This window comes from Humulus lupulus, chromosome 2, assembly GCF_963169125.1.
Source record: "Humulus lupulus chromosome 2, drHumLupu1.1, whole genome shotgun sequence".
Taxonomy (NCBI): domain Eukaryota; kingdom Viridiplantae; phylum Streptophyta; class Magnoliopsida; order Rosales; family Cannabaceae; genus Humulus; species Humulus lupulus.
Window position 1 is genome coordinate 294,402,556 of NC_084794.1, and position 19,757 is coordinate 294,422,312.

Sequence of the window (19,757 nt, forward strand, 5' to 3'; positions counted from 1 at the left end):
GTTTCATCATCACCTTAATAATCTTAAAAAGATTAGAAACACATAACTAGAATAGCAAATACAAACTAAAAATTACAAACATAAAATAGGAAAATTTGGAGGATGAACCCCCAAATTTTTCCTCTAAAAATACATAGAAAATAATCAAAAAGAAGAAGAAGATGAAGAGAATAGAGAGGTTTTGAAATGTGTAGAGTTTTTGGTATGGTAACTCTCCCTAAAAATATGGACACCAAATCTCTTATTTATAGCCAAAAATGAGGTATTAAAATAATCAATTTAAATATATTAAATTGATTAAATTAATTTAATTAATTATAATATGGCAAATAGGGGTAAATTATATGGTGTAATAATGATGTTTTGGGGGTAAAATGTGTAGAAAGTGGGGTAAAAATGTGGTATTTTGGTCATAGGGGACAAGTGGTATATTTGGGCAATTTATGGGCTCGAGGGGCTATGAGACAGGCGGCTGGTGGCTGCTTTGGGTGCCAGGCGTGAGGAGGCTGTTGGGCCTGTTGGGCTGGGTAGGAGGCCCATGGTGAGGAGAAGAGAGTGTGATGGTTGAAGGAAGCATCACACGTGATTGCTGAACGTGGTGGAGGCAGCTGATGATAGGAGTGCATGGGTGGTGACTTTGGCTGCTGAAGTAGATGGTGATGCAGCTGGGAGACAGGTGGCGGCAGCTGATTGGTGGCGAACTGGAGCTGGGGAGGAGCTGAAGACAGCTTGGGCCACGTTGGGCTTCGGTAGTGGGCCGAATGGGTTACAAAAATGCCACTTTTTTCTTCTCTTTTTCAGCTTTATATCTTTTCTTTTCTTTTCAAAGCCCAAAAATACAATAAATTCCCTACAAAATAAACATAAAATAAATCATAATAAAATATTTTCAACTATAAAATAAATTAATTTAATTATTTGAAAATATTAATTATAACTTAATTTATATTTAACTTTTAATTTCAATAATAAAATATTTTTACCTCAAACTAAACCACAATAATTCAAATAATTAACTACAATATTTTACAACAAAATAACTATAAAAACACACAAAAATCTATAAAATAAAAATAAGACTAATAAATTCAAAATTACTTAAAAACTTAATAAATCAATTAAAAACTCAAGAATTAAGCAACAATTAGCACATAAAAAGTGGTAAAATAACTCTATTTTGTAGAGTTATCAGCGTACGAGCTCGAAGTCATGTGGCCTCGGGATATGTTATAGCTCGAAAGTCAGTAAGAAACCTAGGAGAATATGGCCTTGGTGATATAGGATAATAACTTTGAATATCCTAATGAGTCATCTATAAGAGACGCGGTCTACATTTATTACTGTAAATACCCTACAATCAAGGGATATTATTTGATTAGTTATACGCCCCCTGGTCTTCAGGGGATGTTTCCTTTTATATCGGATTGCAGGCATTTAATGCCATTTAATTTATTTGCAAATATAGAGTAACTACCTGAAATATGTGGGATAGTATTCTGAAATCTTCTCTATAAATAGAGAGGTCATGCACTATTCTAAATGACAGAATTTTGGTGATCTTGAGAGAAAACTCTGAAGAATTTATCCTTGAAGAATTTTCAGAGATCATCTTGAGTTTAATAACAAAGACTCGTGGACTAGGCAGATTTTAACTGCTGAACTACGTAAAAAATCGTGTGTGTATTATCATATGTTTATTGGCCATTACTGATTATTGTTTACGTGCTCTTTTTTCACTGTTGACGAAAAACGGCGTCAACAGTTTGGTGCTTTCATTGAGAGCCTTAAGCATTCATTCCTGAAAAAGTCATGGCCACTAATAATCAGAATACACCTGAAGAGAATTGCCCAAGACGTCCCGGGAAACAGCCGATGGAAAACCCAGATGTCGAAGAAAGGAGTGGATCCTCCGATTCTAGGGGACCACCTCCTCCACCAAGAGATGAGGATATATACTACAATCCTGAGCGATATGTTCCTATTGTGGAACTCGAGAACCGGCAACTGAAACAGCAGTTGGCAGAGGCCAACAAGCAGAACGAGGAGTTAGCTAGGATAGCCGCGGAGGCGCAGGTGGCTCAGCCCCCGCCTCCGCGTGAAAACCAAGCTCCTCCTCCTAGGGATGTGCATGTTCCTCCCCGTAGGCCCCGTGGGCGTCCACGGAAAAATGCTGCCCCAAGAAATGCTCGGGCTAGGGCCCCGGCACAACCGCCGGCACCAGCAGAGCCATGCTCCTCCTAGGCCCCAGAGAAGTACTCGGGCTAGGGGTCCGGTTAATCCACCTGTGGAAGCACCTAGGGGAACTGAGAACAACCGAGCCCCTGCAGAGGCTCAGACTCAAGCCCCTGGGAATGCACCACACGCAACCAACCCATCTCGGGCAAACTCCGGATCGTTTAGGCCGCGAAATGGGTGGCAGCCACCGTCGCCCATACGGTTTCCTCCATCACCAATAAGATATCCTTCGCCCCCTCGCAGGAATGCTCCACCAGTTCGAGATCAGGGAGAAAGGCGTTCGGGAGAGAGACAAGGAAACGGGGAAGCTTTCCAGGAACGGAGAGGAGCCCCATCAGAAAGAAGTCAAACATCCCGGTCTCGCACGACGGAGACGAGGCGGCATGGAAGAAATCCATCTCGAAATAACTATGCGACGAGTTTTACCAGCGACGATTCTGGAGACACCAGGTCGGTCAGCAAGCATGACCGAGGTTGTCAGAATACTGGAAGCCGCAGAAATCACCCCGACTTGCGAGAACACTTGAATCAGAGTCGGGGTAATGTTGACCCGATAAATCCGGACCTGAGGGATCGATTGAATAGGCGTAAAGATCCTTTACGGAGACGCGAGCCTGGAATTGTGATTGACGACAACCGATTCCAAAATTTGCCTCTCGCGGACCCAGTCTAATAGAGAATCGATCAGCTGGAAAAGGCATTCAGGCTTTTGAATAACGAGCAAGAGCATGATCGATATGAAGATTCTGATGAGGAGCTTGAAACGTTTGTTCCCCATATTTCCAACACTCCATTTCCACAAGGGTTTTGGATCCCTCACGCCTCGACGTTCGAGGGAAAGACCGACCCATTAAGTCATCTGAGTACGTTCAACACCATAATGAGAGCCAGTAACGTGGGTTACAAGCTCAGATGCATGTTATTTCCAGCATCATTGACAGGACCAGCTAAAAGCTGGTTCGAAAAATATAAGAGACATTCAATAACCTCTTGGGAGCAGCTGTCTAAAGACTTCAAAAAGCAGTTCAAAGCCATGATGGGGGTTCGACTTGAGGCGTCAACCCTAACTAATGTTCGGCAACAACCAGGCGAAACATTAAAAAGTTACCTTGCAAGGTTTAACTTGGAAGTTGCCCGAGCTCGGAATGTGGATGAAAGTGGACACTTAATGGCTGTCCAGGCCGGAGTAATGCCAGGAAGCGCCCTCTGGGATGATATGCAAAGAAAACCGGTGAGGTCCCTAACCGAGTTTAATAGACGAGCGCAGAGGTTTGTCAATGTAGAGGAAGCGAGGTCGACACTTAATGTGACTTCCCAGCCCGAAACTACAACGATAAACGTAAACTCTGCCTCAACCTCGGCGGACCCAGTAGCTTCAAAGCCTGCTGTGGAAAACCCTTCCAAGAGAAAAAAGAACGAAGGAAGTAACCCCGAGGCCGAAGGAGGAAAGAAAAAGAAGGGGGAGAGATATTTCTCCGTGTATAGAGTGTACACCGAGCTCAACGAGTCTCGGGAGAACATATACCTAGCTAATGAAAACCAGGTCCCCTTTAGGCATCCGGACCCGATGAGAAATCAAAAGTCCAAGAGGGATTCAAGCAAGTATTTCCGATTTCACAGAGACACCGGGCATACTACCGATGAATGTCGACAGCTGAAAGACAAGATCGAAGGATTGATCTCGAGAGGTTACTTTAGACAATATGTCAAGAACCAGAGTACTAATCAGGCGACCACGAACCAAAGAGTTGCCGCATTGCAGCCTGCACTAAACAATAATTCCCGAACTCGGGAAGAGGATAGGCCCCCGTTGATTGATGGAGAGGATGTGATAACCATCTCGGGAGGGCCTCACCCCGCAGGAACGGGCAGAAATGCCCAAAATAGATATGTTAACGAGCTGAAGACCGGGGATGGGTCTCCCTACGAACCCGAACCTAGAGCTCAAAAAAGTCAGAGGATTGAATCCCAACCAATTACTTTTACTGAGGAAGACGCGTCCCATGTTCAGTTTCCTCACCATGATCCGCTGGTCATCACTCTCCAGCTGGCAAATAAGAGGGTCCACCGAGTTCTTATAGACAATGGGAGCTCAGTTAACATCCTCTATAAAGCAACCCTCGAGAAGATGGGACTCTCCCTTCGTGACCTGAAAGCATGTGCAACTACTTTATACGGCTTTTCAGGAGAAGGAACCGCCTGCATGGGCTCTATCGAGCTCCCCGTAACCTTAGGAGACTACCCAGTCTCGACAACTATGATGATGGAATTCGTGGTAGTGGATCTACCTTCAGCCTACAATGTTCTGCTCGGGAGACCCGCCTTGGTTGGGCTGGGGGCAGTCTCATCAGTAAGGCATTTGGCCCTTAAGTTCCCGACCTTAAGCGGCGTTGGAACATTGAAGGGAGATCAATTGGCTGGGAGGGAATGCTACAGCATTTCCTTGAGAGGAAAGAAACAGACGAGCGCACAAACACGTCATTATTCAAAATAAAGACGGGACAGTCTTAGAGATTGATGAAGAGATCGATCCAAGGGTTGAGGAGAAAGCTGACCTAGAACCCTTAGAAGAGCTTGAAGAAATTCAGCTCGAGGAAACCGATCCCTCGAAAAAGGTGAAGGTTGGAAAATACCTCCAAGATGAGACAAAATAGCAACTAATTTGCTTTTTGAAGAAGAATCAGGATGTCTTCGCGTGGTCACACTCGGACATGGTGGGAATAAGTCCGAATATAGCTAGCCACGCGCTGAATATAGACAAAAGCTTCCCTCCGAAGCAACAAAAGCGAAGACAGCTGGATGAAGACAGAAAGAAGGCACTAAAGGAGGAGGTTGGCAGGTTAAAGGCAAACTGATTCATTAGGGATGCATTTTACCCTGACTGGGTAGCCAATCCGGTGTTGGTCCCAAAACCCAATGGGACGTGGCGGACCTGTATTGACTATTCAGACCTCAACAAAGCTTGCCTGAAAGACTGTTTCCCATTACCAAGGATTGACCAGATCGTGGATGCCACGGCGGGGCATGGCCTGATGTCCTTCATGGATGCCTATTCTGGATATAACCAGATACCCATGCATGCCCCCGACCAAGAACATACGAGCTTCATAACGAATAAGGGGCTATACTGTTACAATGTCATGCCATTCGGGCTCAAAAATGCTGGGGCCACATACCAGCGGCTCGTGAACATGATGTTTTCAGATCAGATAGGCAACAACATGGAGGTTTATGTTGACGACATGCTTGTCAAATCTCAACTTAACGATAACCATGTTGATGACCTCGAAGAGTGCTTTGGCGTGCTCCGAAAGGATAACATGAAACTGAATCCTCAGAAGTGCACTTTCGGGGTATCATCAGGAAAATTCTTGGGCTTTATCGTAAACGCTCGTGGAATAGAAGCTAACCCCGACAAGATCAAGGCCCTGATTGACATGCCCTCACCTCGAAGACACAAGGATGTCCAAAGTTTGACCGGCAGGATGACGGCCCTAAGTAGGTTTATTTCGAAATCTACGGACCGTTGTCTCTCGTTTTTTAACCTTTTGAGAGGTGGAAAGAAATTTGAATGGACAGAGGAGTGCGAGCTGGCATTCCAGGAACTTAAAAAGCACCTCGCCGAACCCCCTATCTTGTCAAAACCTGAAACGGGAGAAATACTGTACCTATACCTTTCCACCACCGAACACGTAATAAGCGCAGTACTCGTTCGAGAAGAAGATAAGGTACAAAGACCCGTTTACTACATCAGTAAAAGATTACTGGAGGTAGAGTCGAGATACCCCCTGATGGAGAAGCTAGCGCTTAGTCTAATTCATTCATCTCGTAAACTCTGCCCCTACTTCCAAGCACATCACATCCACGTGTTGACTGATCAACCACTTAGGCAAGTCTTGTCTAAACCAGAAGCTTCAGGTCAACTTCTTAAATGGGCTGTTGAGCTCGGACAGTTCGAGATCACCTACCACCCGAGGACGACCATTAAGGCGCAGGCGTTGGCGGATTTTATAGTGGAATGTACTGGTATGACAAACGACGAAGTCATAACCCCGGCCCACGAGCTGTGGAAACTATACGTCGATGGCTCATCCAATGAAAATGGATCGGGGGCAGGAATCATTTTGATTACCCCCGCAGGAAGCAGATTTCATTCTGCCTTGAGATTCAACTTCAAGGCGTCGAATAATGAAGCCGAATACGAGGCTTTGCTGGCGGGGCTTCGTATAGCCAAGGAGCTCAAAGCTAACGCAATACATTGCCACAGCGATTCCCAGCTCTTTGTTAACCAAATCCTAGGAGAATACCAGGCTCGTGGCACGAGAATGGCGGCTTATTTGGAGAAGGAAAAATCCGCATTGGAGTGTTTCGAATTTTATACAATCAAACAGGTTCCCCGAGAACGGAACTCAAATGCAGATGCTTTAGCTCGGCTCGCTACCTCCGCTGAGAATGATGAACTGAACGTTGTCCCCATAGAACACCTCTCGGCACCTAGCATTAACGAGCCGGAGGAGGAAGACATATGTATGATTGAGTCCGAGCCAACATGGATGACCCCGATAGTGGAATATCTCGAGACCGGTGTCCTTCCAAAAGACCGGAACCAGGCTCAAAAGTTAATGTATCAGCTTCCCCATTACACCATGATGGACAGAAAGCTATATAGAAGGGGGTATTCCATGCCATTACTACGGTGCATAACTCCACCCGAAGCCAAGAGGATCATCGAAGAAATTCATGAAGGGTTCTGTGGAGACCATACTGGGGGGCATAGCCTGTCCAAGAAAATCATACGCCAAGGATATTTTTGGCCCACCATTAAGTCAGATTCTTTCGAATATGTAAATAAATGCGACAAATGCCAGAGATTCACCACGATTCCTCGAGCTCCACCATTTGAACTGACCATGTTGACATCCCCATGGCCATTCGCGGTATGGGGAATCGACCTCATTGGCTCTCTCCCAACTGGCAAAGGTGGTGTAAAATATGTTGTAGTCGCGGTGGATTACTTCACAAAGTGGACGGAAGCTGAACCGTTGGCAACAATAACTTCCAAAAAAGTCCTTGACTTCGTGGTAAAGAACATTGTATGCCGATATGGGGTGCCGAGGAAGATTGTGTCCGATAACGGAACCCAGTTTGATTGCGACTTGTTCACCAACTTTTGTGAAAAGAACGGCATAATAAAGAGTTTCTCGTCAGTAGCTCATCCTCAGGCGAATGGCCAGGTCGAGGCTGTGAACAAAACTCTCAAGAGTTCTCTAAAGAAAAAGTTGGAGGAGGCGAAGGGGCGATGGCCCGAAGAATTGCCCCAAGTCCTATGGGGATATAGAACCATAGCTCGAACATCAACGGGGCATACCCCGTTCTCTTTAGCGTACGGCTGCGAGGCAATGTTGCCTATTGAGGTCGAAATCCCAACAATCCGAACTCAGATTTACGACCAAAATTCAAACCACACTTAGCTCGAGGAAACCTTAGATTTGATTGAAGAAAAGAGAGAAGAAGCTCAGTTGAGAAACGCTGCCTACCAGCAACGAGCTACCGGGTATTTCAACAAGAGGGTTCGAGATCGAAAGTTCGGAATGGGAGACCTGGTGTTGAGACGCGTATTTTTAGCAACACGAGATCCGGCAGCTGGTGTGCTCGGGCCTAATTGGGAAGGACCATACCAGATAGAGTCAGTCATCCGGCCCGGAGTTTACAAGCTAGCAAGATTGGATGGGAGCCTGGTACCGCGAGCATGGAATGGCGAACACCTAAGACTCTACTACCAATAGTATAGGAAAAGTGTTGCCTGTAACCATGATTTTCTATATGTATTAATTTGTCTGCTTTTGAATTTCGTCAAATAAAGATCTATTTCGTTCAATATGTTATCTCTTTTTATTTTTGCAATATCTCTTAATTTAATAACCTATGGTCACACTCATAGGATATTAAGGGGGCATCATTGGTACATATACCATCAGCTTAAAAAATAAAATAACATACACGAAATACATACAAGTGTCTGGATACAACCAGATGCGCGAGCTTAGATAGTTTGGACGCGACCAAATTGTCAAAAACATACAAGTGTTTGGATATAAAGTGTCTGGATACAACCAGATGCGCGAGCTTAGATAGTTTGGACGCGACCAAATTGTCAAAAAAAAAAAAACATACAAGTGTTTGGATATAACCAGATGCGCGAGCTTAGATAGTTTGGACGTAACCAAATTGTCAACAGATAAAAACGTTTGGATATAACCAAATGTGCGAACCAGATTAAAAATACAAGTGTATGGATTACAAACCAAACACGACCTTAATAGGTTTGGAACAAACCAGCTAAAACTAATCAACGAGTTGAAATTTAAACCTACTTCGAGATAAGTCGAGATTGAGGCTGGAATATCTTATGGGAAAATAGTTTCGAACTCATAACTTCGGAGAAATAACCGAGGACGAGAAAAAGTAACTAAGCAATAGGATATAACTAGACCATTTATATTACACACCATACAAGTACTTTCGAGTTCGTGGTTAAAGTAATATCCGACTTTGATGAATAACGAGATCGGAAGCGGATAATTCGAAGAAACTATGCATGAATGCATCGAGTTTCGAGCCTAAATCCAAACTATGTTTGTATGAAGAAATAAACATAAACAACTCATTAATATAAAATATGCAAAATATTTCGAGCCAGGAAATGTAAAGCATATATAAGTTAATATAAAAAGAAATTGTATCAGCCCTACGGGCATAAATTAAAATAGTTACAAAGAATAAAGGGACGCAGCCTCGAGGTGAGGATCAGGAAGGAGCAGTTCCCTTGGCTTTTCCAGCGTCAACGGCACTAGACCCCCCAGGACGAATAGCATGACTATCCTTCTGAGCAGCCTCTCGGGCGGCTTCACTCGCCTCAAGACGGGCACTCCACCGCTCTACATACTTGGCCTCGAGAGGACCCAGGAAGCTGGTATAGAGGTCGGCATTGTCAACCCAAATTTTGTACATAGCCTAGTCAACCGCCTTCTCCTTCTGCTCTTTGAACTCATTCAGGAGGCGGGCCTTCTCGCTTTCCATGATGTCGAAAGTAGCAGCTTTCTCCTCTTCGAGCTTAGCATTAGCCTTCTCCAGCTCAGCAAGATGAGTCTTCGCCTGTTCAAGCTCGGCTTTCGTCTTCTCCAGCTCCGCGAGACGGGTCTTCACATTCTCGAGTTCGGTCTTCGAGTCCTTGAGTTCATCAGCCATCTTAAGCTGGAGATCCCTCGACTCTTGGGCCAGAGACATACTCGTGTGCACCTCGTTGGTCAGCTTATAATTAAGCTGTGCTGAAACGACAAGAGCCTGAAATACAAAGAATGAATTAGATCACGAGCTGGGACACAAATAATTAAAGGAGAGTTGCGAAGGTTACCGCGGCAGTAAGTTTAATACTCTTATCATAAAGAGTATTACAGTCTGAGGCCTTGTGCACAAGGTCCCTATGGTCGGCGCCGAAGCCTGAAAAACTCTGACCCACTCGAGAGAGGATGTCCGAGCTAAGTACAGCCCCTTGGGTCCCAGCAGCACCGTCAAGCACGAACTCCTCAACATGAGGTCGGGCCGTCGGCAGTATGACCTTGGAGATGGAAGGCTTCTTCGGAGGTCGACCGACTGTTATTTGAGTATCGGTTGGAGGAAGCAAGATGGGCGACGTTGAACCAGATGCATCAACCTGGACGATCGGCTCCTCGGTTGTGCTCGCAGTAGCTTGAGCCGTTGGGGTCTTCTCGGAGCGTCTGGGGACCTTGGATGGTCGGTCGGACCTCCGCGAGGCTCTCGGGCGCTTACTCTTCTGAGCTCCAGCTCCCTCATCACTAAAGAGCACTGCGTCAAGGTCGGGATCCATGGCACCTGCATAGTTCCAATCGAAGTTAGACATCATGCTAATAAACTTGAAAAAAAAAAAAAAAAATCAAGTAAAGAAAGACCTAACTGGAACTCTCCCCCGAACTAGAGCTCGGGGACCACGAAATTCCCCAATCTTCAGAAGAGGCGGGGGGAGTACCTTCCCTATAGGTGGGCGTCAACCTCGAAAGGTCCCTATAATCATTGGTCCCATATTGGACGGCTATCCCGTTCCACACCTCATTTAGACTGTACATGGTGTCATACTTCCCGAGCCAACTATCAAACCTATGAACTCGGTCGTCTACCCGAGTCCATATGTAGAAGTGGTATCTATCATCCGGGCATAAAACTAACCTATCGGGTTTATGTTTTAATAAGGTGGGGGACCACATTCTCGAGCTAAGGATGACTTTACCTTCTTCATCCGAGTCTGAGCTCGAGGCTTCATCATTAGCCTCATTCCCCGATGGTGGACTCCTTCGGCGAGCTGGAGGTGGAGGCCTCACCTCTCTCCTCGGGGGGAGGATGCCTGTGGGCAAAGGCACCTGCTCCCAATGATCATACTTCTTGTTGGACCAGTCCGAGGTGGACTGGCCATCTCCCAAAGGCCCGCAAGCTCGGAGCTTGCTCTCGTGTAAGAGGTACGAGAGAGACCTCCGGCCGTAAGGGAGTTGGAGCAGAGTCTCTCTATGCTCCTTCATGGCGTCGTCGGGTATAGGGCGGAGAAAATTGGCTGGAAAATAAGGCACATTGCAACTAAGTATGAACCTACAAATAAGAACCCGAGCACAGAGATAAAGAAGGTTGGAATACTTACGAATCCGCCTGAATGAGTAGCATCGAGACGGGGACAGGCCATCTGTCCAGAAGAAGGCTTTTTTGAAATCAGGTGGATGATTAGGGAGATCCTCAAATACCTTTTTCTCTTTCGGATAGCTCGAAAGGTAGTAAAAGCCATCTCTTCCCCGAGCTCGGGAGGGATTACTTTTCAGACAGAAGAGATATAAAATCTCTTGCGGCGAAGTTCCTTCCCACTTCAGCTCGTGGTATAATGACCTCAGAGCAGACAGAACCCTGTAAGAATTGGTGTTGAGTTGGAACGGAGCCAACCCAACAAAATCCATGAAGTCCTCGAAAAAAGACTTCAAAGGCAGTAACGCTCCTGCCTTCATGTGTTCCTGACTCCATGCCGCGTACCTCAGCCTGTTGTCAGGGTTTCCAGTCCCTGGGGCATAGCAGCTACGTTCCTTAGCAGTCGGAGCTCGACATCTCAAGGAGCTTGACAACCTGAGGCCATGGAAAGCCAGAATATCAGTTACCTGATTTATCGAGGTAACCGAGCTCCAATAGTGCTCGGCCTCGAAGATTTCTCTCCTCAGTTGCGAGGTAGAAGGCTCCCCCATGAGTGAAAATTGGAGCTCTCCCGGGCTGTACGCAACGGTCACTGTCAATTTAGGGTCAAGTGGGATCGGCCTGGGCCCTGAGTTGGATTCTTGATAAATAGCCTCTCGAAGGATCCTCCTTTTCTTCTCTATGACCTCGTTTATTTGGCGGCGATAATGAGCTCGAATATCCTCCTGTTTGCGCGCGAGGTTGTACTCACGAATTCGACGTTGATTCCGAGCAAACAGAGACTCCAGGCTCGGGGTTTTGGGCGAGTAAGGGATTGCCGACAACGACCCCCACCGTCTTTCCAGATTCTGTGACATCTAGCGAGAAAGAAAAAATGGTGAGGGCCATGCATGCAAGAGTCCAAGAATTACGAGCTCGACAGGACAAGCTCGGAGTTTAAGAACAAAACGAGCTCGATATTAAGACCCTATTAAAGAGTCAGAACGTGTATTCTACGGGAAAAAGGAGGAGAGTGGGCATAACCTTTTGAAAATCCCGAATTATCAGGGAAAAAAGGTGGCGGTTATTCAGAAAAGGTAACATTGGGTATTGTGCATTCTTCAAAACCAAGGTTTTGCACCCAAATATCTTGGTGTGCAAGATACGTCTTTTAAAATTTTAAAACCTAGAAAAAAGAGATCTTGCTCAAACACCAAAACTGGGTATGGAACCAGTGGTTTAAACCTAGTATGGAGACTTAAACGTGAAAGCCTATCGGTCAAAAATTCCCTAACGTATCGAACTAAGAAAATAAACTAGTACATTCACAGAAATAACAAGAACAATATGGACAGAAACTGGCATAAGGGAAAATAAAAATCGGACACTTACACAATAATGGCGATTGCAGAGAAATCGTTGATTGAAGGAGAGGCTGCAGGTATGAGCTTACGATCTCGAACAAACCGGCGGTCCTTTGCTTCTTCGGCTGAGAGAACATGCACAAGCAAGGAGTTTTCAGAGAGAGTTTCTGGTTTTGTTTTTGTTCCTTCTTCTGATGAGCGAAAAAATAAAAGGAAGATGATGAATGAGGTCTTATATATAGATAGAAAAAGGGGATTAATATGGGACATTGAATAAAACCCTTGCAAGATCCAACAGATAGGGATTACTGATATGATGGTACCATAAAGGTGGCAGACGAATGATCGTGGGCAGATTTCCAAGGTACTCGAGTACCCTGAATGGGCAATACCCGACTGACACGTGTCCATTCTCAAGTATGTGACGGTACGGTTCCCGAAGAAAGTAGTTCAAAAGTTTCCTTCTCATAGGATTCAAACGAATACTTTTGAGGGGGCAAGATGTTATACTCAGATTTCGAGCCATGAGAATTGTGACCTCAAAAGCTGGAGTCATAATGAATGAACTCGTAAAGTCTGGAATATGTGCGAAATCTAAACATCGAGACTGCGAAACAGAGACGACTTCGAAGATGGTAGCCTCGAAATCCTCACAAGCTCGAAAGGTAGACCCCGATGTGCATCTGTTCTCGAGGATGACCTCAGATCAGGGGCTCCGAGCCTGACGCGCGTACGAGCTCGAAGTCATGTGGCCTCGGGATATGTTATAGCTCGAAAGTTAGTAAGAAACCTGAGAGAATATGGCCTTGGTGATATAGGATAATAACTTTGAATATCCTAATGAGTCATCTATAAGAGACGCGGTCTACATTTATTACTGTAAATCCCCTACAATCAAGGGATATTATTTGATTAGTTATACGCCCCTTGGTCTTCAGGGGACGTTTCCTTTTATATCGGATTGCAGGCATTTAATCCCATTTAATTTATTTGCAAATATAGAGTAACTACCTGAAATATGTGGGATAATATTCTGAAATCTTCTCTATAAATAGAGAGGTCATGCACTATTGTAAATGACAGAATTTTGGTGATCTTGAGAGAAAACTTTGAAGAATTTATCCTTGAATAATTTTCAGAGATCATCTTGAGTTTAATAACAAAGAATCGTGGACTAGGCAGATTTTAACTGCTGAACCACGTAAAAAATCGTGTGTGTATTATCATATGTTTATTGGCCATTACTGATTATTGTTTACGTGCTCTTCTTTCACTGTTGACGAAAAACGGCGTCAACAAAGACGTTAGAGAAGAGAAGTTGTAGAGATAAAAAAAAAATAGTAAAATGAAAATATATTTGTGATTTTTAAATTGTAACATTAAATTATTAAAATTACACTTTAAACAATATAAAAACAATAAAATGGATTAAGTTCGTTACTGCACTAATTCAATATTAAATAATGAAACTAATATAAAAATAATTAATTGAAAAATCCTTAAATTACTAAAATAATAACCTAATTTAAATAAATTTAATTATGGCATAAACCAATTTTTATACAAAAATATGAGAAACTAAATTCATAAAATTGAAAATTCTTAAAAAAGGCATAAAATAAGTTTTTTTTTTTTGTTGAAAAAAAGTCATATTTTTGTAAAGTTTTTAAAAAAACCAATTGACATGCCAAAAGTACACAATTTATTTTAAAAAATAAATAACTTTGGTAGATAACCTTCATATAATACATTATTTATGGGACCTACTTTTGGCAAGTGCAGTTGGTCTTAGTAGAGACAAAAAAAAAAAAAAAAAATAGCATCTCAACTGCATCAGTTCATTTTTTATTCTCCATTATTTGTAAATACTACCTTAAAAAGTAGAATAAAACTAAAAACAATAAACTTATATGAAATTTCAAAATTATACAAAATATAGAAAACATAATTATGTATAATTAACTTAAAATGAGCAAATCTCATCATTTTGTATAGCTAGAAGTGGAAAAAAAAAAAAAGTTTATACTTTTTTGGACCTTGTATTTTTTCTGATTACCTGTTTGGATCCTGTATTTTAAAAAATTTATTTTTGGACCCTATATTTATTAAAATTGTTCAAATAGGCCCATAAACTCAATTTTTATGAAGAAAAAATTGAATATAACAACGCAGTTTTTAAGTATAATAATTTTATTTTTATTCTAAATTGTTAGTTTAGTGAATTATTTGTGATTTCAATTGAGAAAACTTTGACCAAAATCAGGTTTAAGGTTCTATTCAAACCATTTTACAAAACATAGGGTCTAAAAAGTAATTTGTCAAAACACAGGGTCCAAATAGGTAATGTGATAAAACACAAAGTCCAAAAAGATATAAACAAAAAAAAATGTCAAAATTTCCACATTCTTCTTCTATTAATAGACAAAAAGCAAAGATGTTTTCTACGTTAATTTTTCAAGATATAGCAAGAGTAAGGCCTTTTGTCCAACATGGATATGTAATATGACCTAGAAAGCATTTTTTTCTCTTGCAGTAGTAGTGAAATTTGGGTTCGTGGAAATAGTATTGTTAATGGGTACCACAAAGAATTTACATATTTGAATTATTACAATTTAATATTGGGCTCCAAATATATTTATTTAATAAATATTTAGGTATCACTAATAAATTATACGTTACTATCTCATATGATGTTGGTAGGATTGAATTACTTGGGTAGGATTGAATTACTTGGGATGCCTGTGCCCATGAGAAATCGCGAAGCCACCCATTAATAGTAGTAGAACTCTGTGCAAAGTTTTCTCCCGTGATATGAGTTACCACCCCTTGATCACTTATACTACTCCAAACGTTTGACTGCATTTTCCAACTGAAATGAAATATTACGATTGAAATTGAATTACACATCCAAAATAGCCCTAAGAAGACATGATCCCAAGTGAATACTTGACATGTCCCCCCTCTTCCAGGTCCATCACAAGGGAAACGAAAATATGTTAACAATCTAGTAGAAATAGTCTAATTGTTACGGTGAAAGACCATATATTAAAGAAGAGAAAGGTGAGGACCATCTTAATTAAATAAGAAGAAAACAAATTTTTTGGTGCCTCATAAAAGCTTTGTAGGACAAAGGGAAAAATTCCTACAGAAGATGTGGAGAAATTGGTATCACCAAATTTAATTATCATCATTAATGACAGATAATTACTTTATTTTTTTCATTTCAAGATGGTAAAATCCATCAATTTATTAAGTAATTAAAAGAACAAAACATGGAATGAAACAATATTGAGAATTGCGAATTGCTAAGGTGCCTAATACTACAATTAGGTGATATATAACTATTGTTGTAATTTAATATTGAGTCTCACATATTTATTTAAATTTAATAAGTATTACGAATTATACTAACCAATTATCTATAAGGTGCGATACACTACAAGAAAAAGCGTTTTTAGAGGCGGAAATATTACCGGCGGACTTAATCCGCCGGTAATGTACAGTGAAATTCCGTTTTTAGTAATTACCAAATTAATTAAACCATGAATTAATTAAAATGCGGAATGGTAATTAATTGTTTACACAGAAAGTAGTTCTGTCGGAACAGAATTCGAACTTGTCACGACATAACTGAACACAATAAATAGACAGTGCAAAAATTAAAGAACACAGCGAATTTTTACAAGGTTCAGAAACCCTTTCGGATAACCTACTCCTTGGGGCCACGCCCAGAGAATAAACCAATTAGTAAAGAAACAATGTGTACAAAAGCATTGACTTAAATAATGTAAGACTCCCTCTTAAACTATTATCGCAATCTTGTTGTACTCATCTCTACGAATCTGATTTGATGAAACGCTGATTCTCTTGAACTCCCTTCAAAGAATAGCGAGTGCACACTTCCTCCCGAAGTGAGACTTAGATGGACTCCTCTCCCGAAGATCCTTATGAACACGTTCACAATAGACACTATCTGATTACAATGGACTAGACAGATATCCACAAGTACACTCAGCACTTCTCACAAAGATTAAGGTGAACAAACTTAATCTCTACAAATAAACACACTCTTCATAACGTTTACAAATATTCAAAATGGAAGAGGTGAAAATTCCAAAGGCCTTGGCAAGGTATTTATAGGCAGGAAAATCGTCCAAGACAATCATTTTCTGATATCTTTGAAATCAATTTGCGAATTCCTTTGATTAAGGAAATCAGCCTGCCAGATGCATTCTGTGTCGACGGAAAATGAAACTAATGAGTCAGCAACGTAGTCATTCTCATCTGGCAGAACGAACATGGTCATTTCTTTTGACCATGTTCATTTTCGACACCTTCTTTATTTCCAGAATAGACATAATCCCATATAATCCCTGAAAATAATCTCAAGATATTTGCACAATATATTTTTACCAAAAATTGATTATTTGTGATAAATAAGGCAACAAATATATTCACACTTAAATATATTTTCACATTACAATATCAGCTGAAAATATTGATCATTAATTTGAAAATCAATATGGAGATATGCTACTGATTTTCCTTAATAACTTTAAAATATTTTGTCTAAAATAAAGTTAGGCAATAAAGGACTTTACAATATTAGCGGCGGATTACTGGGTCCGCCGCTAATAATGGGGAAATCAAAATAAAAAATTAATTTTTTTTATTAGCGGCGGACTTTCCCATTATTAGAGGGGGATTGTCCGCCGCTAATACAATGCCCGGGAACGGTTTCAAATTTATTATTGGCAAGTCTCAATCCCCCGGTAATGACATTGGTGGCGGGGATATCACCGGCGGTTCTTGTGATAGCGGCGGGATTCGCCGGTAATAATGTATTACCGGCGGGTTAATAGCAGCGGGCCCCACCGGTAATACCCTATTACCAGCGGGTTAATAGCGGCGGATCCGCCGATAATATTGTATTACCGACGGGTTAATATTAATACCGGCGGGTCCCACTGGTAATAATGTTATATAATGGCCTTCCGTGAGGGTCTTCGGCTTCCCTTCGCTCCCACAGTCGTTCCCTCTCATCTCTCTGTCTCACTCGTTCCCTCTCTCGTTCAGCCTCCCCTCTCTCGTTCCCTCTCATCTCTCTGTCTCATTCACCGCCCAACCCTTCTCTCAAACTCTCTCACGCACCTCACTGGCTCACTCACCGCCCAACCCATCTCACAGTCGCTGCCTCACTGTTGTCGCCTCTCTCGTTCTCTTTCTCTCTCATAGTTTCATAACAGAGGTATTAATTTTTTTTAATAGAGGTATTGCTACTTTTTTTCTGTTATTATGTCTTTTTTTTTTTTTTATGTTTTTGTGATTGTGGTGCATTGGTTTCAATGAATCTGCAGGTGGGTCTTGATTTTTCTTGAAGGTGTTTATCAAATTCCGCTCCAAGTATCAAGGTATTTCTTGAAAGTTTATTTCAATATCAAATGTTCACATTATTGAATTGATTGAAAGCTGAATAAATTTGTATCATTAAATTAATTGAATGCTAAAATGGGTTATAGATTATAGTTCTCTTTGCATTGAACTTTATTTTTCATTTTACATTGTGTTAATTTATGCTTTATATTTTATGAATAATTGTTTGTTATTTTAAAATTTGTCTCATATTTTAAGTTTTTAACAATAAAATCAAAATAATGTTTTTAAGCTTGAAGCAAGGATGGTAAACTTTTAATTAAATAAATAATAAATTAATTTAAGAAATTATTTTAATTTATTTATTGAATATTATTATTTAATATTAACTAGTATTAAATTATTTGAATATAGAAATTGAAAATTTTATTTAATTATATAATTTAATAAAAAAATTTACAATTAATAATGATTAATTAAAAATTACTACATATCTTATAATAATTTATTTTTTAATTTTTTAATTAATTAAATAATAAAAGTTTGATTCAACATTATTTAATTAAATAATTTAATTTAATAAGTCTTAAAAATTAATAATGATTAATTAAATAAATAATAAATTATTTTAATTTGTTTATTAAATATTATTATCTAATATTAACTAATATTAAATTATTTGAATATAGAACTTGAAAATTTTATTTAATAAAAGTTTTTACAATTAATAATGATTAATTAAAAATTACTACATATCTTATAATAATTTATTTTTTAATTTTTTAATTAATTAAATAATAAAAGTTTGATTCAACATTATTTAATTAAATAATTTAATTTAATTTTTTATAAAATTACATTATCTAATTGGATAATTTAATTTAATTTAATACAAATCTTAAAAATTTATAATGATTAATTAAATAGTTAATATTATTAATTATATAATTTAATAGTTAATGTTATCTAATTAATAATATTAACTATTATTAAATTATTTTAATATAGAAATTACAAAATTTATTTAATAAAAGTTTTTACAATTAATAATGATTAATTAAAATTACTACATATCTTATAATAATTTATTTTTTCTGTCCCGGTATGATTGTGATTGATGGTTGTTGACTACAACCATCGATGTTAGGGATATCAGCACAGAAATGATAAGTTTAAAGTATTAACAATAAAATAATGAATGATTTTTTTTTTAATTTGAATAACATTATCTAATAAAACATCATAAAATAACATAAGATATTATAATATTGCATAAGATTTAAAAAATGATAACAAATATTTTTGTTATCCATTCCTATTCACATTACTAAAACTCACACTCTTGTAACACTTTAGATGATGATTGACAAGACTTGGACAACATTGAGAAATCGTGCTTGTCAAGAATATTGGAATGGTCTACAATCTTTTTTGAGGATGGCCTCGGAATATAAGGATTCTGATGGAAGAATTAGGTGTCCGTGTGTCAAATGCGTAAATAATAGGCTTGAAATTTTACCATCTAAAGTGTAGGTTACAGCAAAGGCAAAGGGAAAAAATTAGCTTCGAGCTCCACAAGTCAAAGTCAGTCACAGGCCCAACCTGCTCATACACCTCAGGAAGACATGGCTACTATGGCGGAAATGATGAAGTCAATGCGTGAAGAGATCCGGATGTTGAAATCTCAACAAGGTCCATCTGGTAATCCTCAGCATACTAGTACAGAAACTGAGTCGCGGTTTGAAAGCCTTCTCCAACGATATTTACCATCACAACCTGAAGGTGGTATATCTTCTCAAAGTCCACCTCCTTGGTCGATGCCACAACAACAACAACATTTGTATCCACCTCAACAGAATTATCCAAACATGTATGGATGCTCCTCCCAGTCCCCTCCTTTTTATTACCCCGACGTCCCTGCAGGATCTTAGACGTCACATCCTAGGCGTCGTGACTTCGGGGATTCATCGCAGCAGCAGCATCCACAGCAGATGTATGGTCAATTTGTGAGTTCGTCGCAGCAGCAGAGGAATGGTCAGTTTGAGAGTTTTTTGCATCAGTCTC